This window comes from Nannospalax galili, unplaced genomic scaffold, assembly GCF_000622305.1.
Source record: "Nannospalax galili isolate Female #2095 unplaced genomic scaffold, S.galili_v1.0 scaffold162, whole genome shotgun sequence".
Taxonomy (NCBI): Eukaryota; Metazoa; Chordata; class Mammalia; order Rodentia; family Spalacidae; genus Nannospalax; species Nannospalax galili.
This window is the reverse complement of record NW_008350388.1, coordinates 4416669-4438144: the sequence shown is the minus strand read 5'-3', so window position 1 is coordinate 4438144 and position 21476 is coordinate 4416669.

Here is a 21476-nt window from a genome sequence, read left to right as displayed (position 1 = left end):
TATGATTCAGTGGGAAAGCACATGTCAACCCCTGATACAAAGAAAAAGGGAGGGAGGGAGGGAGGGAAGGAGGGAGGGAAACAGGAAATTATAGCTTTGTCTTTTTATGTGGAGAAAATGAGGTATATCAAGATTTTTTGCACTGACTGTTCTAAACCCACTCAGTAGAGCTCTGAACCCACCCTGCAGCAGAAATAGGCTTGAACAAACATTTTAAAATTCATTCATGGAATTCACAGATGCTCTTGGTTAAGAACTCTTTAAAAACGTGAAGGGCAAAGAGAAGAGCCCAGTTGGAGCCCAGTTGAAAGTGATCATCAGGAGTATGTTCTCCTGCATCCGATTTGAAAGTCAGGAAGGATGGCATCAAAGAGACGAAATCACTCCGGTATATTTCAGTAATAAAAAATAGGTAGACAGATAGATGGTTGCCAAAGAGGATTTTGTGGGTTTTTTATACAAAGCAGAAACTTTGAGGTTGGTCATTTCCAAGTGTACTTTTGTCTGGTGAGATACAATGGTGATATTTTACAGGGTCTCGAGAGTCAGTCATTTAGGATGAATTCTTCCTGCTTAATCACTCTTCTGATTGCTTGATTGTTATTGTTTGTGGTGCAGTGTTTACTCCAACCAGTAAGATGTCTTTTCCTTTCTTTACTGCCACTGGCACAGTCTTTCTGTAGGAGAGACTCTTGTCCCAGCAGCCACCATTGCCTAACAGAGGTGCATGGCATTTGTAAGGCATCTCTCTATGCAGGGTAATGTTTCCAAATTGCACACCATCTGGGTTAACACAAATAAAGCTGGAATAAATCACTCATCACATTGTGAAATTTTATATAAATTCATATGAAAAATTTTAAACATGTCACGTGGCAATTTCCCAATAGATCTATGTCTCTATAAATGCAAGCAAGTTTATTTGCTAATAATCCCATGATTATGGCTTCGTTTGTTAGTTGCTTTATGCTTAGTGTAAAAATGTCATGTTTTTATTGCTAGCAAGGGAGCATTGATTCAAAACCTTTTAATATGTTGCCTTTTGTGCAGATGGGTTTTGACCATCCACTGTGTTTCATCAGGACTGCGTTCCACGGCAATAGCATTTCAACAACATGTCTAATGATAAAAAAAAACTTTTAGCATTATATTTTGATTTTTTACCTTTCTCCAAATGTGACACATAATTTTTTCTTACAATAAAATTTTCCTTTGGATCTAAAAGGAAAAAAAAGGAGAGTAAAAACAACTTACTGTAATTTTCCCAAATATTTTCCAAGAGAAACCCATAGCAATACCACATGAACAATAAGAATAAGCAAGCACATTGGACAGTGAGGTAACAGGGAGGTGGGCGAGATCTCTCCCAACTCTAGTGAATTTGAAGAAATTAAAATGGGGAATTCTTGGGGCTGGAGAGATGGCTCAGTGGTTAAAAGCACTTGCTGCTCTTGCAAGGGGTTTGGTTCCCCGAACCCACATTGATGGCTCATGATCATCTGTATCTCCAGTTACAGGGGACCCCGTACCTTCTTTGTGCCTCCAAGGGCACCAGGCATGCATGTGGTGCACATACAGACAAGTGCTCATATACATAAAGTAAATATAAATAAATCTTTAAAATGAGCTTCCTTATTTCTTTCAGTTCTCTTCTGGCTGTCTTAACTCCACAGGAAGCCTTCTTCACATAGCTCACCATTTCTGTTGTGTTTGTGTTTTGAATGGATTGCAGGTAGATGTTGTTAAAGGATTGTGCTTGTTAGTTTTTGTCCCTTTGACACAAACTATACACACTTGGGAAGAGGGAACTTCAACTGAGGAATTTCCTGTATCAGATTGACTTGCAGATATATCAGTGAAGCATTGCCTTGATAGCTAACTGATGTATGAAGGCCCAGCCCACTGTGGCAGGTGTCATCCCGGACAGGTCAGCCTGGGTTGATTATACAAGAAAGCTGGCTGAGCATGAGCCAGGAGGAACAAGCCAGTAAGCAGCATTCCTCCATGGTCTGTTCTTCAATTCCTGCCTCCACGTTCCAGCTTGAGTTCCTGCTTTGGCGTCCCTAATGGACTCTAACCTATAAGCCAAATAACCGCCCCCCAACTTGCTTTGGGTCAGTGTTTTCTCACAGCAATAGAGAAGCAAGCTAAAAGAAGGAAATAAAAGTACCATAACGTGGTCTTGAAAGGTTCCCCTTCTCTTATTTTACTTCAGAGCAAGTGTGTCCTTGGTGTCTGTTTGTCCTATTGGACTATAAAGTTGGTGCCTTTCAAAGAGGCTTTGCTGATCACATGGATCTGCAAAAGCACAAACATATTTAAAATTGAACAGGAGAGAAATTTGTTGGTGAGAATTAAATTAGGTCAGATGCTACAGAAATCAGTCTGGAAATCCCTAAAAAAGTCAAAGGTGGAGGAGCATCATTCTGACACAGCTATAGCTCCACTGAGTATATATCCCAAAAAACTGGTCATCTTATTACAGAGATACCAAGACACGCATGTTCACCGCAGCATTACAATAGCTTGTGTGTGGAATGACCCTGGGTGCCAATGGATAATGAAAATGTGGTCTTCAAATTAAAGACTTTATTCAGTCAGAAAGAAAAATAATGTCATTTTCAGAAAGCAGATGTAATGGGGGATCATCATGTTAAGTGAAATCAGCTAGCCTCACAATGTTTTCTCATCTGTGTAATCTAAGATCAGAAATAAAGGAACTTGAAAGTAAAGGAGGGTTATTAGGGATGAGGAAAGAGGGAGGATGGAGATGGGGGATAAGAAAGGCGATGGGAGGGAACGTGATGAAAGCACATGTGCACACGAGAAATGCCATACTGAGACCTTTCCTTTGTTCAACTAAATAAGCTGAAAAAGGAGGAAGGATTATTATTCAGCATTGCAGGAGGGCTGAGAAGAATACTCAATTGGTGGAGTGCTTTCTGCATAAACATGAAGACCTAAATTACGGTTCCCAGTATCTAAATAAGGAGCCATTCTTGAATTTGTCAGCCTGTAATCCCAGCACCCCATGGAGGGTAAGAGGAGAGAGAAAGAGAGGTGGGGGGGAGGATCCCTGGGGAATTCCTGGCCAGCCTGTCTCACCAATTGGAGTGCTCCAAATTCAATGAGAGACTTATCTCAAAAATTAAAGTGGAAAGCAATTGATGATGACATCTGACATCTACCTTTGGCCACCACACAGGTCATGTGCATACTCAATGTACCTGTACACGTGCATACACATGTGCACATAACACACAAATATATACATACATACGTACACACATACACAAAACAAAATAAATATGAGAAGCAAAGGCATCTCACTTTCCTGTCTTACAGAGCTTGCACTTATTGAGGTTGCTCATTCAAAGTCTTATGTTGAGATGTATAGTTCATAAGTCCACCCTGGTCAGTAGTTAGAATGAGCTGTTCCCATGTGTTCAGTTATCGGATTCCTTCAGAGATGTGACTGTTCACATTCGCGCGCCTCTTTCTGACAGGTGGCTTATCCTGTCATTTCTCTGTGTCAGCTTCATTCTTTCAGCCCCCATAGAGCTTGGCAAATGGCAACTGTCTCATTCCTGTGTAATTTAATTACTTAACAATTATGATTTATTTAATATATGTTTGTGAAAATATGGGGGTGATGAGAGGTGAAATGAAAACAACTCTCACCACTGCAAAGCTGGAGAAAGTACATTCTGCATCAATTTTTTTCTTACCTGATGTAAAATAGTGCTGAGAGATGGGACCTTCTGCTAAGAATTTAGCACCATGAGGTAAATGCAAAAATAGTTTTAACCACAAACTTCTCTATTAGTAAAACTGTCTACTGCATGAGGGGCAGCAGTGAAAATCTAAATGTTCCTAAACAAGGTGGAAAATGAAGAGTGACCCCTCCAATTGAATAGTGACCCCTCAAAATTCCTGTCTGCCCAGAGTTTGGAATGTGATGACTTAGAGTCTTTGAAGATATAAACAGCTGGAAACAATGGGTCATGATGGATTAGACTGGGCCCTAAGCTCAATGACTGTCATCTTTACAAGTGAGAGATCTGAAGAGATGCAGGGTTGCCACATGAACACATGGCACGAGATCGAGATGAGAAAGGAGTGATGCATCTGCAAACTGAAGACTGACCCAGTCATTAGCAGACTCCAGAAGCTAAGAGAAGACCACGTAGCATTCTTCCTCAGCACCTGCAGAGAAAGTATACCTCTGCAAACACTTTAATTTCACCCTTACAGCCTCTAGAACTATGAAAGAATGAATTCCTGTAGTGCTAAGTTACTGAGTTTGTAGTATGCACAATATAAGTATCAGGAAAGAAAACAGAGAATTTGAAGATTTTTTAAAGATTTTTAAAAATTATGTCTATTGATATGTGTCTAAGTGTAGGTGTGTGCCCATGTGTGTAGGTACCCTCAGAGGCCAGAAAATGGTCTCAGATCCCCCTGCAGCTGGGGTTACAAGCAATTATGAGCTGCCCAAAATGGGTGCGGCCAAGCTCTGGTCCTCTGCAAGAGCAGCAAGTGCTCTTAGCTGCTGACCCATCTCTCCCACGAGAAGATTAAAAAAAATAGCCATAATTAAGAAATGACAAGCCTTATCTCATATACTTAACCTCATGTTTTATGATTCATAGGTGGGCATCTACCCCTGAACTTTTGCTTCCTACCACACATTTCTCAGAGACAATCAACGAATCACTAATTCAATGCTTGAATTGAATTTAGTTATCCGAACACAGTAGTGCAATTTTCCAAATATCTAAGTTTCTTAGCTCCTCGATTTGTTTGTGCTCAGGGCATCTGAGTCATTTGCTTGTGTAAGTGAAGTGATGAACTTATACAGTTTCTGTATCTGCATATATCTGTGCACATTTTACAAAGGAACACGATTTATGCTTCTCCAGATGCAATACTATTCTAATGCACTAGAATCCCCAGTAAGACAGGAGCCATCAGCTATACAAGCCATTACTTGGAGAAGGATTGACTTAAGCAAAAATGTACTGATATGTAGAGTACTGAGGAGCATTATCTGTTGCATAAATGCCGTAATATAATTCATGATTTCTACATTAGCTAAAACCCAAAATAAGTTCATGCTAAAAATTTTGCTTATGAGGGTGAGAATATTCTATTACAAGGCTATTAGACTGATTTCTTTTGCTGGCAAGTAACTTTTATTGCAAAATGTCTTAATTTTTCACAATACTCTCTCAAAATACTTCTACATCTATCTATAAGCTTATATGATATGGAAATAATTTCTCTAAATGTAATTTCCTATTTGGCTCCATATTATCTATATGCTACCTGAATACTGATGAAAGAAAGGGCCTAATACACTTACTTAAATAGTGAAAATATTATTAGGTTTTCTTTTTAGGGACATAGTAATATTTAAAATAAATTATAGATTTAAAATCCATCAAGATCAAGAACATAAAGGAGAATGACTGTATAATTAGGAACAAAAAGCATTGGAAAATCCAACATCAATTAAGATTTTAAACAGAAATTTAAGTAAATTTAGAACACCAGAGAACTTCTTCAATTTAATAAAGAACTCTTACTAAAAGCTTAATGGAAGATATGGAGAATAAACCCATTCCTCCTACGATTGGGAGCAAGACATGACTGTGCACACATACCACTTTTAATGAACATAGTGCTGAAAGTTCTACCCAGCAAGGTCTATCCAGAAGTCAGTCAAGAAAAGGAAATTTAACAATAGATTAGAATACAAGAAATGGAGATGCTCCTATTTGAAGGTGGCATGGTTGTCTCTGTAGAAAATCTCAGCTAGTCTACTAAAAGCATCTTAAAGCTAACAAATCCATTATGAATGCCATGGGAGACAAGATCGACATATTTTAAAATGAGAGCATTTCTCTCTATTAAAGTCTAATATGTAGAAACAGAAATTGAAAAGACTATGCAAATTACAAGTGCTCCCAATAAAATGAGATGCTTCAGTGAAAGCATAACAAATACATGCAGGGCCTGTGTGGTGGAAATCACAGGATGCTGAGGAAGGCAAGCCAGAGAGGCCTAAACAAATGATGAGATCTACCACACTGACAGATTCTGAAGTTTGACATTATAAAGAGGCCAAGACTACCCAAACGTAAGGAATAACAGAATGCCATCGAATGCCTAACATTATTTTGACTAAAGATGAATTGTCTTATATTGATTGAATAAAAAGAATAAAGTGGGTCATAACCTCAGTGATTTCAAGACTTAACCCAGCCATAGTAGTCAAGACAACTCACTGGAGAAGAAACAAGTACATCCATAGGGCAAAATACTGAGCCAAGAAAAAGGCACACAGAAATACACAATTCCACAGAAGACTAGCTAACCCTTCAACAGGCTGTGATAGTTACATTGGATATCTATTAGTAAAAATTAACCCAAGGATGGATCATAGGTTTAAAGGCAAATGGTAAAACTAGAACACTCTAAGAGAAATTGAAAGGGTATAATCTTTGCATATGATAGGAGAAAGTTTAGCATTTCAAAGGCCACGTCTTACCCAATAATAGGACTCATGGTTTCAGTTATTCTAAGGCAAACTTTCAACAGTCTGGGTACAAAAAAAAAAAAACCTACAAATAATTTAGACATCATTAGGAAAGACTTTGGAGACTAGCGATACCTACGGCAAAGTTCAAGTGTGTTATGGCTCACTGTGCCAAGGAAGGTCCTCAGGCTAATATTTACCATGGGTTGACTTTTCCTTTAAAAAGCATTCTAAGTTGTTGGGTTATTGGCTAGTTAAATACAAACATTACAAAGATAAATAAGTCACACCGAGTAAAATATGTCATGCAGTAACTTCAGTCTCCAAATCTTAAGACATGCATACTATTATGGTGCCATTTGTCCAAAGGAAAGTTGTTTTCTTATACAGGAAACTTTTTTTTAAAGGATAGAAGATATAGAAAGAGTTAGATGGATTTTTATGTGGCTAGTAAGGAACAGATTCTTAACCTGATACACCTGATACAAGGTGCATGCTTTCCCATACTGTCTTTGCTAAACATATAGGTAATATACAAAGATGATGGATGGAGGACACAGAAACACACTCTGCAATATGATCAAGTTGAGTGACAATATTGTATCATAAAAGGAATTGCTCCATGTCAAATAGACAGTGGCCTGATAATAACTATGATGTAATGAGAGCTGGGGAGATATGATTGTTCCTACTTGACAGTCCAGACAACTTCGGCATTCCTCTGCTCAGTGCTCTTTACTTCAGTGGTCCTCAGTCTTTTATGTGTGTATTCATTCAGGAAGTTTGCTAAAATGCAGATTTTAGAGCCTTACCTCTCAAGTTCTAATTTGGTTTGTCCATGATGCAACCTAGACAAGGTTTCTATTTAAGCTTCCAGGTGATTCTGGTGCTCATAAAGCATACTTTAGGAAACACACACCATTGTGTCTTCTTATCCCACATTTCATAGTGTAGCATATGGTATTACCTTGAAATATGCCCATCCCATATGAATGTCTGTAAATTCAGTCATGCAGAGTTACCAGAGAAAGTTTTGTCATGTGCCCATTTATAATTTTACAACATGAAATTTAAATTTTTTAATTTATTTTATTGTCTTGTGTGTATGAGTGTTTTGCCTGTATGTATGTAAGTGCACCCGATGTGTAAAATGCCTGTGGGGGTCAGAAGAGGTCAGAAGATCCCCTGGAACTGGAGTTATAGGCAGTTGTTAGCTGCCATGTGTGTGCTTGGAACTAATCCCAAGTCCTCTGCACGAGCAGTCAGAGTTAATCCCAGAGCCATCTCTCCAGCACTATTAATATGAAATTTAAAGTGTCCTTCTGAAAAGCACTGGATAGAGGGCTCTTTGACTGCCCAGCAGCTGCATCTAAATGAAAATCTGAGATTCACTGGTCCTCTTTCATCCATTTAGATGATGATCTAATAAAAACAGTTTTTAGTGATGGTTGCTTTTATTGGAGAAACAGAAGAATCAAATATGATTAATGAATCATCCATCAATTTATTTGGGCTGATACCCCTAATCAATGGGACTTTCCATGAAAGTATGATGTAGGAGAAAACCAATAGCATAAGCAATACTTAAAGTCAAGGTTTTCTGGTGCTTTCAACCCATGGTTTCTCAAACTTGAAACACTTGATCTTTTAGGTTCATGGTTCTTTGTTGTGGGGCTGTCCAGTGTTTTGTGGAATGTTCAGCAATATCTTTGGCCTTTATCATTAGATGCCAATAGCAGCTTCCTAGATGTGACCATGAAAAATGTCTCTCTAAATTGCTAAATGACTCCTGGGTCATTTGCTCCATGTTGAAAATGACATCAAGAATGCTCCCGAAGCTCATCTTCTCCCTCTTCCGTTCCTGAAAAGTTTGATTTAAGAGGCATTGCATGGGGCTGCATATGCAAGGGATGCTATATAGTGGGTGGGAGAGAAATGCAGTGGTCCAGAGCAATGTGTGTGAGAGCCTGGGTGTGGAATGTGTACCCCCGCCTGTAAAGAGTGGGGAGAGCTTTGTTAAAGGGGATAGTCGGGCACACACTGTTCAAGGGTGGCTGGGTGATAAGAAGGCTTCAGTAAAGAACAGTGGGCAGCATAGGATGTTTGAGGAGAAGCAAAGTCAAGGATCATGCAGAAAGGAAGACAGCATGCTGTGGATGGCATGCGAAACTGAAAGCTGGAGGCTGTTCAGAAACCTGGTACTGGTTGTCACAGAGTGAGATGAGAGGCTACTCCAGCTAAGAAAAGTGGCAAACACTCACAATGGAGAATTTATTACAACTGTGGAATTATCCCATCAGTTATTATACTAAAAATAATAGAAGTCACTTTTACTATCAGAGATAAATTTAAAATTAGGTGCTTGATTGAAATCAGAAGTGTTCATGTAGCTCATGATTTTAATAAGTAAATACAAATATAGAATGTAGACAGATGACACATGGATAGTAGATACTTATTAAAAGTTTTTTTTAAGGAATGGCTTATATTATTATGGGGTATAACCAGTAAAGTTTGAAATTTATGTAGGGCAGGCACTCATAACACCCTGTGTTGCCAGGAAAATCCTGAAGTTTCTATCCATAAGCAGAGCTTCTTTAGGAAAGGGCCAATTCTGCGTTTATGGTCTTTCAGTTGACTGAGTCGAGTCAGTTGATTATGGAGTCAATCTCCTCTACTACTCGCCATCAGGAAGCACTTAGAATAGTGTTTGAGTGAATAATTGAAGATTGGACCTTAGCTCTGTTGATATATCATCAGCAACCAAAGCATTCAGACATATAAATATAAATATAAATGTACACTGCAGTTATGATCTAGAGAGGTCCTTGGGTGGTAATGCCTCTGTTGTGCCTAGGACCATAACTAAGTACCATTCTCCACTAAATTTATGGCCATGGCAGAGAAATATGGGATGACCTAGTAATAGTTTTCTGTAGTACAAACTAATTGCGCAAGGTATTTTGGAGCCATATTGCAAGGACACAGTAGCCAGGCTGAAGGGGCTTCCATCTTCAAATGTTGGAAAAAATGAGCATTGGTATAAATAACAATAGTAAAGATTATAATTCTTGATAAAGAGAAGAATGGAGAGTCAATTCTAATAAAATATATAGATTATAAAGCAACGGTTATGTTCCTATTAGTTAATTTCTCACGAAATATTTTTGTTATTCTTCGATAATTTCATACATTTTAAATCATATTCAGAACCTCCCCATCTTCTCTTGGATCCACATCCTATGCCCCTCATTTCATATCCTCTATTACTTTTCATTAAGGCCTTTCAAGTCTACTTTGTGTTCCCCTAGTAGTCATGACTGTGGGTCTAGCCCTTGGAGTGTGGTCAACATAACCAGCATCACACCCTTAAAGAAAACTGACTCCTCCCCTCCCAATAGCTATCAATTGCCAAAAGTTTCTCAGCTAGGAGTGGGGTTTGTGCTCATCCCCCACCCACCCCCCAACCCCATGTTGGGATTTTGTCTGGCTTGGGCTTGCCCAGGTTTTATACATGCTGTCATCTGTTCCGCTGGTTCATTATATTCAACTGCCCTGGAGTGTCTAGAAAATAAGGTTCCACCATTCATCTTTCTGTAATCATTACTGAGCCTTGGGAAAGGGGGGTATGACATAGGGGTTCCATTTGGGGCTGAGTACTCTTTAATCGCCCAAATTCCCTCTGGGTCTCCTGCTCTATCAGACAAACCATATAATATATTTTATGAGCATTTATTAACTTACAAAGGACCCAGAACCCAGTGCCTAGTCCCACACCTCCAGCAGTGTGGCTGAGAGCCCGCCATATCAGACCACACAACGACTACCATAGTGCCCGCTAGCATTCGCTCACACATCGGGGGCCAGCAATCTCACCCCAGGTCCACAAGAGTCAGTCCATTCTGTCTTTGAGCTGCTCCAGATGGCTGCCAGTTCCCCGACACCACGCACGCTACCAGTGGCTCCCAGCTTCCATCCCAAGATGGCTCCCAGCAGCCCCTTTGTAGTCCACACTCTGCTGTCAGGCCCCACCCATTGGAGGAACTAGCCAATTGGGAGACACCCTTGTTCTCTGCACATTGGTCAGAGTTGTGGGTCGCCATATAAATCACCATCTGCTCTAAGAAGCTTCTCTGGAGAGACTTGAGAGATGCACTAATCTATGGGTATAACAATAAGTCATTAGTACTCAATTTAATACTACGTCCATAGTAGTAGATTCTCCCCTGTGGCCTATGTAGCCACAGCTTCTTAGCCCAATGCCAGGTATGGGTTCAGTCTTGTGAAACCATCATCAAATCCAATCATAAAGTGGTTGATTACTCACATAACATTCATGCCCCTGTTACACTAGTGGGCCTGTATTGCCAGGCCAGCTCACAAGGTTCATAGCTGGATAAGACTGGTGATCACTTTTCTGATAGCATACAAAGCACTTTCCAGCACTATGAAAGCTAGCCAGTAGACATGAAACTTCAAGGTCAACACAGCTTGATTTCTCCATGTGCTATAATTCACATATGCAGTACCATCAGCAATAGGGTCTTACCAACAATATTTGGAAGGTAACCAGGAACAATGGAAATACTCAGTATTGTTGAGTATATGGGAACCCTCTGGCCAACAGCTCTTAAGAGTTCTCACCATTGGGCTTTTTATTTACTAGCTTGTGGTGTCTTGTACCGACATTGCCTCCTGCTGCAGGGTAACTCCATGTAAATTCTTTTTATATATGTGTATGTTGATATTGTAAGAGATTTCTTCATTAGCAAGTTTCCATATGATTTTTTCAAAAGGCTTTTAGTGTTAGTTATTCCCCTCTATACTCCTTCCTCTACCCTGTGCTCACACTACATCTATTTAACCCTTCCTATTCCATCACTCCCTTCCCCTCCCCCTTTATATCACTGCATTCTATCTCTCCTCCTATGATGCTCCCTCCACATGGCCCCTTACTAGTTTTCTCACCTTGTGGATTTTGTAAGTGAAACACATATCTAAAGATGCAAATCTAGCATCTATTTATGAGAAGGAACGTGCAATGTTTGTCTTTCTGGGTCTGGGTTATTTCACTCAGGATATTTCTAGTTCCAACCATTTACCTGTGAATTTCATAATTTCACTTTTCTTAACAGTGAATAATATTCCGTTGTGTATTGGTACCATGTTTTCATCATCTCTTCATCTAGGTTACTTCCATTTCCTGGCTATTCTGAATAGAGCAGCAAGGAGCATGGATGAATAGGTATCTGTATAGTAGGATACAGAGTCCTTTGGATATATGCCCAAGAGTGGTATAGCTAGATCATGTGGTAGATCTACTTCTAGCTTTTAGAGAAACCACTACAGTGATGTCCATTGTGGCTTCACTAGTTTGCACCGTCTCTAGCAGTAAATATGTGTTCTCCTTTCCCTAAATCCTTGCCAGAAACGGTTATCATTTGGTTTGGGGAGTGGAGGACTTTAGTCATTGTGATTGTGGTCAGATGAAGTCTCACTGTAGTTTTAATTTGCATTTAACTGACACTGAATATTTAAAAGTTAAAGATGCTGAATATTTGAGGATGTTAAAGCTGTAATGAAATGCTTCTTCTAAAAAAATTTAAAAAATAAAAGAAATATTTCTCAAATATATGCTTTCCTTTCTTTGGGAACTTTCTGTTTAACCCCTCGCCCTAATTTCTAATTAAGTTGAGAGAGTTTCTTGATGTTTACTTTTTTGAATTATTTATATATTCTAGATTCCAACCCGTCAGATGTATAGCTGATAAATATTTTTCCCATTCTGTCAGTTACCTCTTCCCTCAAGAGATAGTGTCCTTTGGTGCATAGATTTTTAGTTTTGTGAGGGCCCATTTTTTAAATTATTAGTTTCAATGCCAGTGCTATTGGCACCCTGTTCAGAAAGTTTTTCCTGTGCTCATAAGTTCCAGTGATTCCCTACTTCTCCCCTATCATATTCAGTGTATCAGTCCTTATCACATCCTTGATCCATGTGGAACTGAGTTTTGGTGCAGGGTGAGAGATAGGGATCTAGTTAGATCTCTTACATGCCACTATCCTGGTTGACCAGCACCATTTGTTGAATATGCTGTCCTTTCTCTATTGTGTATTTTTGGCCCCTTTGTCAAAACTCAGGTGGTTGAAAGTGCAGGGGATTTAAATCAGGGTCTTGAATTCTATAACACTGATCAGTGTGAGTGTGTGTGTGTGTCTGTGTCTGTCTGAAAGTATTTGTGTGTGTATCTGTGTGTGTGTGTATGTGTGTGTATGTGTGTGTGTGTGTGTGTGTGTGTGTGTGTGTGTGTGTGTTTTATGCCAGTACCAAGCTGTTTCTAGTATATAGCTTTGTAGTATAGCTCTTCTCCTATTGTGCCAGAGCTCAGAATGTTTGGGGCTATTATGTTTTTTGTGTGTTTCTGTATGACATCTGAGGTTACTTTTTTCAATTTCAGTGAAGAATTGTGTTGGAATTTTAAGGAGAATTACATTGAATCCACAGGTTGCTTTTGGTAGGATAGCCATTTTCACAATTTTTATCCTACCAATCCATGAACAAAGGAGATTTTTCTATCTTTTGATATCTTCTTCAATTTTTTTCTTCCAGTGTCTTAAAGGTTTTATTTCACAAGTCTTTCACTTATTTTCTGAAGCTATCATGAATGGCATTACATCCCTGATTTCTTTCTCAGTGTGTTTGGTTTTGATAAGTAGGAAGGCTACTGATCGTTGTAGGTTAATTTTGTATCCTGTTGCTTTACTGAATGTTTATCAGCTCTAGAGTTTTCTGGTGGCGTCTTTAGGGTCTTTTATGGTCATATGAAAATAAGGATAGTTTAACTTCTTGCTTTCTTTTTGTATCTGTTTTATCTCCTTCACATCACTTATTGCTCTAGCTAAAACTTCAGTCCCTACATTGAACTGGATTTGAGAGATTAGTTATCCTGTCTTGTTTTGGACTTTAGAGGAAATGCTTTGAGTTTTTCTGTATTTATCAAGATGCTGTCTGGAGCCTTGTTGTTTACTGTCCTTGTTTCATTGAAATATGTTCACTTATCCTTAGGTTATTTATGGCTTTCATCAAGGATTTTGGATTATGTCAAAGGTCATTTCTGTATCTAAAGAGATAATCAGATGATTTCTGTCCTTCAGCCTATTTATGTGGTAGATTATATTTATGGGTTTATGTATGTCGATCCATCCCTACATCTCTAGGATGAAGCCAACTTGATCATAGTGGATTATTCTTTTGATGTATACTTGCATTCGGCTTGTAAGGGTTAATTTTTTTTAGAACATATCTATGTTCATCAGTGATTGACCTATATTTTTGGTTGGACCTTTGTATTGTTTTGGTATTAGGGTAATAATGGTTTTGAAAAAGAATTTAGTAGTGTTCCCTCCTTTTCTATTTTACTAAATGGCTCAACAATTATTTTGAAAGTCTGATAGAATTCTTCATGAATTACCTCTAGTCCTTGGCTTTTTTAAATTAAGGATATTTTTAGTTACTGCTTCTGTCTCATTGATTGTTATAGGCCTATCTAAATGATTTATTTCGTTGTGATTTAATTTTAGTAGGTTGTACATATCTAAAAATTCACCCATTTCTTTTAGGTTTTCCAGTTTTCTAGAATATAGATTATTTTTTAAATGTGTCCTTATGATTTTCTGGACTTCCCCAGTGTATGCTGTAATGCTTCCCTTTTTACATCTGACTGTATTAACTTAGGTCATCTCTTGTTTCATTAATCTGACTAAAGGTTTCTCAATCTTGTTCATCTTTATAAAGAACTATTTTTTGTTTCATTGATTCTTTGCATTTTTTTGCTTGTATGCTTCTAGTTCATTAATTTCAGCAGCCTTGATTGATTTCTTCTTGTCTACTATTTTTGGGGTGTGTTTGTTCTTGTTTTTCCAAGGACTTCAGCTACATCATTAAGTTACTAATAGAGTATGTTTTTAATTTTCTGCTGTAGAAATTTATTGTTAAAACTTTCCTCCCAGGACTGTCTACACTGTCTCCCATAGATCTTGGTATGCTGTGCCTTCATTTTCATTCAATTCTAGGAATTTTTAAGTTTCCTTCTTGATTTTTCTTCTGACTCAATTTTCATCTATTAGTATGTTTACTTTCCATGAGATTGTATGCTTTCTGTAGTTTAAGTTTTCGTTGATATCCAGTTTTATTTCTACATGATAAGATAGAATGCAGGATGTTATTTCAGTTTTCATATATTTATTGATACTTTCTTTGTGTCCTAATACGTGCTCAATTTTGGAGAAAGTTCAACAGGCTGCTGAGAAGAAAGTATGTTCTTTGGTGTTTGTGCCAAATGTTCTGTGCATGTTGTTTAGTGCTATTTAATATGATATAATTTAATTTCAAGCTTTCTTTGTTCAGTTTTTGTCTGGATGACCACTTTATGGTGAGAAAGGTGTCCCTTAAGTTACCCACTATCACTGTGTTGGTATCAATCTGTGGTTTTAGGTCCAATAATGTTTATTTGATGACATTCTGTGCTGCTTGTTTCTTGGTTCCATTTGCAATACCTGTTTCCATGCTTTTACCCTAAGGTAATATCTGTCTTTGATGATGAGGTTGTTTCTTGAAGGCAGCAAAAAGATGGATCTTGTTTCTAATCTAGTCTGTTAGTTTGTATCTCTTTACCAGAGAGTTAAGATCATCAATACTGAGAGTTTTTATTGAACATGGTGCATTAATTACTGTTATTTTGTTGCTGTGGTGGTGGTTTGTTTTTTTTTTTTAACCTCCTTTGATTTATTTTAGAATTGATTATTCTCTATTTCCTCTTGGGTGTGTTAAAGCTTTTCTTCAGAACAAGGTTTCCCTTCCAGTATTATTTCTAGTGCTGGTTTAGTGGCCAAAAATTCTTTAAATATCTTTTTATCAATGAAAGTTTTTCTTTCTCCTTCACTTATCACTGATAGTTTGTCTGGGTATAACAGTCTGGGCTGGCATTTGTGGTCTTAAAAACTTGTAGAACAGCAGTCCATTCCCTCTCGCCTTTCAAAGTTTCCATTGCTAAATCAGGTTTTATTGTTATGGGTCTGCCTTCATATGTGATTTGGTCTTTTGTACTATTGTGGTATCAGTATCCTTTCATTTTTTGTGTATTTAATGTTTTTATTATTATGTAATGCTGGGAGCCTTTCTGGTACTGTGTATTTGATGTTCTGGGTCCCTCTTCACCTCCACGGGCATCTTTTTCCTTAGATATTGGAAGTTTACTTATATGATTTGTTGAAAATATTTTCTGTGCCTTGGACTTGGGTTTCTACTTCTACACCTATGATTCATAGGTTCAGTCTTTTTATAGTGTCCCATAGTTCCTTCATGTTCTGTTTTTGAGTTTTTTAATTGAGATTTTCTTTGACTGAATCATCCAATTCATCTACTTTGTATTCAACTCTTGATATTCTCTCTTCTACCTGATTCATTCAATTGTTGAAATTTCCAATGAACATTTTATTTCACTGATTGAATTTTTCAAGTTCATTTTGGTTTTGCTTAACTACAGAAGTTTTATTTCTTATATTTTTACAAGTTGGGATTGTTTTCTTTATTTCATTCAACTGTTTGTGTTTTCATGGCCCTGTCTTTCTAGAGTTTATGTATGACTTTTTGAGTTCATTCAACATAGTTAATTGCTATTTTGAAATCATTTTCAACTGCATCAGCTAAGTTCCTCTTATCAGGGGGTATTGCAATGGGGTTACTAACTTTCAGATGAGACATATTGCCTTAGTTATTCATGTTGTTTGTGTTCTTTCAATGGGACTTAAGCATCTGGAGTTGTGTCTGTGGTGGGCTATCTGGTCTCACCTTTGTTGGGAAGGTGTTTGGATCTTTGTTTGCTGTTACTCCTATTTGTCAGACTGTGGACCAGCTGATTTGTGCTTGGAGTTCAGTCTTGGTCAGCTTTACATTAATATGTTAGTGTTTGTGTATTGGGAGTCATACTTGACCCTAGGATCACTCCTTGGGATCTGTGCACTTCTGAGCCCAGGAGCAAACCTTATGTAGAGTAAGAAGATTCTTATCACCAATAGTCATAAGTCTGTGAAAGGCCCACTTGGTTCCACAGGTGATCCTTGATTGACAGGAATAAGCAGTGTTTCCCAGAAACCAGGCAGAGGATGTCACTTCAGGTGGATTGGGTATGGTAGAGGCTGGTTTGGAGTTCTCTACTATGGGTTGAGGAGCAAAACACCTTTGGTTCCTCAAGCAGCATGTAGAATAAGTGTAATGTGGTTGGAGGACTGGTTCTGGGAGTGCCTGCTAGGTAGGAGGAAGGGATCTGGGAGTGCCCACATGGATTTGAATCAGCGCTAAGAAGTCCTGGATGCAAGGAGGGAAGATGACTGGGGAAGGACTCTGGGAGTTTCTACCTAGAGTTGGAATTGCAAGACCCAAGGCATTCTGCTATTGCAGAGGGATTGACTCAGGAAAAAGACTCTGTGACTGTCTGTGGCACAGAGGGTGGGGGTTGGAGAAGGTCTCTGGGAGTTTCTACCTTGAGGAGGGTAACTGAACCACCACACAATACCAGCACCTTGGCAAATGCAAAATAAGGGAAGACATTTCTTAATTATAAAGAGAAAATGGTAACTTCGAGAGGTGAATCCTGATAGACATGACAGTATAAACTCATCAAATAAAACATTATAAAAAATAAGCCATGTAAACGTTATGTTCCATTTAACAGAATATAATAAGAAGGATACAGCACCACATGTGTAACATTTCCTTCAAATACGTAAAATGTGAAATCTATGGTTGAAGAAATACCACACAAATCTAAAATAACCAGACCTATTATTTTTCCTTCAGAAAGCCAAGACATTGGAAGTCAGGGAAAGATGGAAGAGCTCCTCTTTAAGAGTGCTAACTAGGGAATGAGGCAGTGGCAGGCTAGCCACCCTCAGGACTGGAGTCTGTTGTTGTGATGAACTGGAGATGATTGTGAGACAACTGGAGAAGTGAGAATTTTCTTTGAGTACTAAATGCAGCATGATTACTTTCCTGACACTGATTATTGAAATGTGTATTGTATTATATAAGAGAATGATCTAATTTATAGAAAGGCAAAGTTTGGTGGTTAGGAGACATCGTGCTGATGATATACCCTCAGAGGGTTTGAATAAAATCTTTATTTGTATTATACTTAAAACTTTTCTGTGAGTTTGATATTAGGAAAAAATGATAGTACTACATTCTTTCAAAGGCTATAGATAAAAAGGTAAATGTTTTGCTTATATGCACAAAATAGTCTTTTCTAGAATTTGGACCTAAGTAAAGCTATGTTTTTAGAAGTGATACTTCCTTGAGAAGGGACAATCCACTTTAACCAAATTCCTAAGAAAAAGCAGGATAAATCATAATAAAAAACTGTTGGGTGATTATTTTATTTTATTTTATTTATTATTCTGTCCTTTTTATTTTGAGGCAGGGTCTTATGTAGCCCAGACTGGCCTAAAACTAACTATGCAACAAAGGATGACTTTGAATTTCTCATCTTCCTGATCCTACCTCCCCAGGGCTGTGATTCCAGGTGTGTTCCACCATGCCTAGTTTGTATGGTTCTAGGGATAGAACCCAGGACTTCGTAAATACTAGAAAATACTATCAGTGGAACTATATCCCCAGGCCAGGTGAAAATTTTAAACTATACAGTGTCAAAGGGGATCAACCTTTCAAGCTCCTTGGTGGACTTCTCTCTTCCAACAAGAAAGTATTTGACAGAAGCTCTAAATAAATCAGATATTTAATAAATATGTAGCAAGAATTAGGAAGATGGTTAATGGCTACAGTCATCAAGTAATTGTAAATAAATATGTATTCTTTCACTGTATAAAAGTCAAGGTTTTGAAGTTATAAAAACCAGGATTCAAATTCTAAGTCCAATATTTATTTATGTAAGCTTCTATAAACTAATTTCCTTGAGTTTCAGTTTCTTCACAGCAAAACTGGGAATAGTAAACATATAAGAATAAAATTTGAAATTTAAATAGTCTAAGACAGCTGATGTTAAACTAATGAGGCCCATGATTACTATCACTTGGTCAGCTAAGCAGCATGAGTGCTTGTGTTGTTGTGTTTATGTCTCTTTTAGACAGTTGTGAAAATACAGTGTTAAATTTTCCTCATTTTTTTTCTCTTTTCCAGTCCAGTCTCTCCTATCATTCTCTGTCTTAACATGGTATATCTGCAGATCAGATGAAACACTCATCTGCTAGAACTTTAGCAAGTGTCATAGAGCTGATCTTGCATAAGATACCCAAAAATGCCTGGCACACACTGGGGATTTCATGATTGTTTTCTCTAATTATTGTTACGATTATTAAACTCTCATGATATATCAGGTAGGGCTCTGAGTTCTTTGCTTTTCTAGTGTACCTTTTTGTACTTTAAGAATTTTATAAATGTGTAAAGAGAAATATAATAATATCCACCCTCCATTTCCCCAACCTTCTCCATATGCCCCCCAATATGTCCTCCTCCAACTTCATGCCTTCCCTCGTCTTCAATAATCCAGTAAATTCTGCCCAAATGTGTAAGGGTGTGGAGTCATCCATCCACTGGAACATGAGAAACCCACCCTTGGCCACACTCTCAAAAAATGATTCTGCCTCCTCTGTAATTTTCTATTGCCAATAGCTCTTCTGTAAGGGGCAGAGCCTGGACAGCACCTTCTCCCATCTACACTGGAATTTTGACTGAGTTGATCTTATCCAGGTCTTATGCAGGTAATCACTTCCAGCCTAACTAAAAATTCAGGATCTTAAAATGTCCTCACATATAAATTCAATTGTGTAGTTAAATACTATTACACACTGCTTTTTAGTTTCACTCTCAAATGATCATCTTTGCTTCAAGTTTTAGCAGTATCTTAAAGGTATGAGATACATTTTTTGAAATGCATTGGTAAAACCGTGACAGAAATTCTGTGCTGGTCAGATGGTTCTCTGGTGATTCTGAAATTGATCCTGAAGCATTATTCCAGGAAAGCACAAGCTCAACACAAGAAATAGAACTTGCTAGAAAGCTTCATCCCTACTGAACCAGTTTCTTGGAGGACTTTGAAACATTACCTCCTGGAGCAAGGCAGGGGGCTCCTAAGACTCAGGAAGAAAACAAATTTATCAGTCTAGGAAAGCTGAAATTGACAAGATTAATAAGGCCCCTCAGCAAGGTTGCATAAGCAGCTGCTGGAGAGAGAAGATTCTCTAACCAGCCCAACTGCCTGGTAGTCATGCAGGGAGCTTACAGGATGGTGCTTTCATGGCTCCTCACCCAGACTGGGGTGAGGATTTTGGTGATACAGCTGCTTTTGAATTACCCATGCTCCTGTAAATAACCCTCACCCATATTCCTGAAAGTAATCTCTAAGCTTGACTTGGATGGAATTCATTTTCATTTATCGTTAGTGCCCTATCTGAGTTGGAGATGAATGGACCTTCATTCAAGTATCCCCTGGAAAAGTCACACAACAATGGAAGCGAATGGACTTTCATTCAGGTCTCCCCCCAGAAAGTCATGCAACAATGGCATTTCCATTCATGCCCAGATTTTCCCCTAGTTTAGTCATATACATATTATAAATTTCACCATGGGTAGAGCATTATATTCAATTAAAGTATGTAACTGCCATTGAGACAACACTGACATACAAGAATGGAAAAGGAATGTGGCTGGAGAAATGGAGCAGCATACTGACCATGTGCTGCTCTTGCAAAGTTCAGTTTCCAGAACCCATGCCAGGCAGCTCACAACCACCTATAACTCCAGCTCTAGGTGGATCCCTTATCTGGCCTTCGGAGTCACCTGCACACACGTGCATATACCTACACACAGATGCCACATACATTAATTAAAAATAAACATTGATCCCAGTACTGGGGAGGCAGAGGCAGGCAGATTTCTATGAGTTAAGGCCAGCCTGGTCGCCATAGTGAATCCACTCCAGCTGTGACTACAGGGAGACCCTCTCTCAAACACACACACACACACACACACACACACACACAGAGAGAGAGAGAGAGAGAGAGAGAATGAAAAAAAAAGCATACATATACGTATATATATATATGACTGGATTATCAGAATAGTTAAGGGATTCCATTCTTAAATACATTAATATATAACTAACACCTGTAGCAGACATGACTTTAAATTACAGTACTTTTATCCTGTTTAAAAAAAAAAAAAAAAACAACTCGGGGCTAGAGAGATAAATTAGCAATTAAGAGAACTGACTGCTCTTGCAGAGGACCCAGGTTCGATTCCCAACACCCACATGGCAGCTACAAACCATCCTTAACTCCAGTTCCAGGGGAATCCTAAGCCCTCTTCTGACCTCCTCAGCATTGCACAATATGGGTGTACTCACATACATGCAGGCAATGCATTCATACACATAAAACAAAAATAATAAATAAATTTTTTAAAACTCAATTTCTTCCTTTTGAAAAGTTAGTGTTAGATACCCCATGATGCTTCCCTTTCTATGCCTGAATCATATTCTACTTGCCTAGCTAAAATTGGAAGGTGTCTCTTAGATATCATATCATCTGCAAAAAGGGATGATTTGATCTTTTTTTCCAATTATTACTCCTTTAATTTCCTTCTCTTGTCTTATTGATCTTGTAAGAATTTCAAGCACTATGCTAACAAGGAGTGGAAATAGTGGACAGCCTGTCTGGTTCCTGATTTCGATGGGAATGCTGCCAGTTTTTATATCCAAGAGACGCCAAAAATTTCACCAGAAAACTCCTAGAAATTATTAACATGTTCAGTAAAGTGGCAGGCTACAAAATTAATCTACAAAAGTCTGTAGCTTTTCTATATACCAATAACAAGCAATCAAAGAAAGAATATATGGAAACACTCCCCTTCACAATAGCTGCTCTT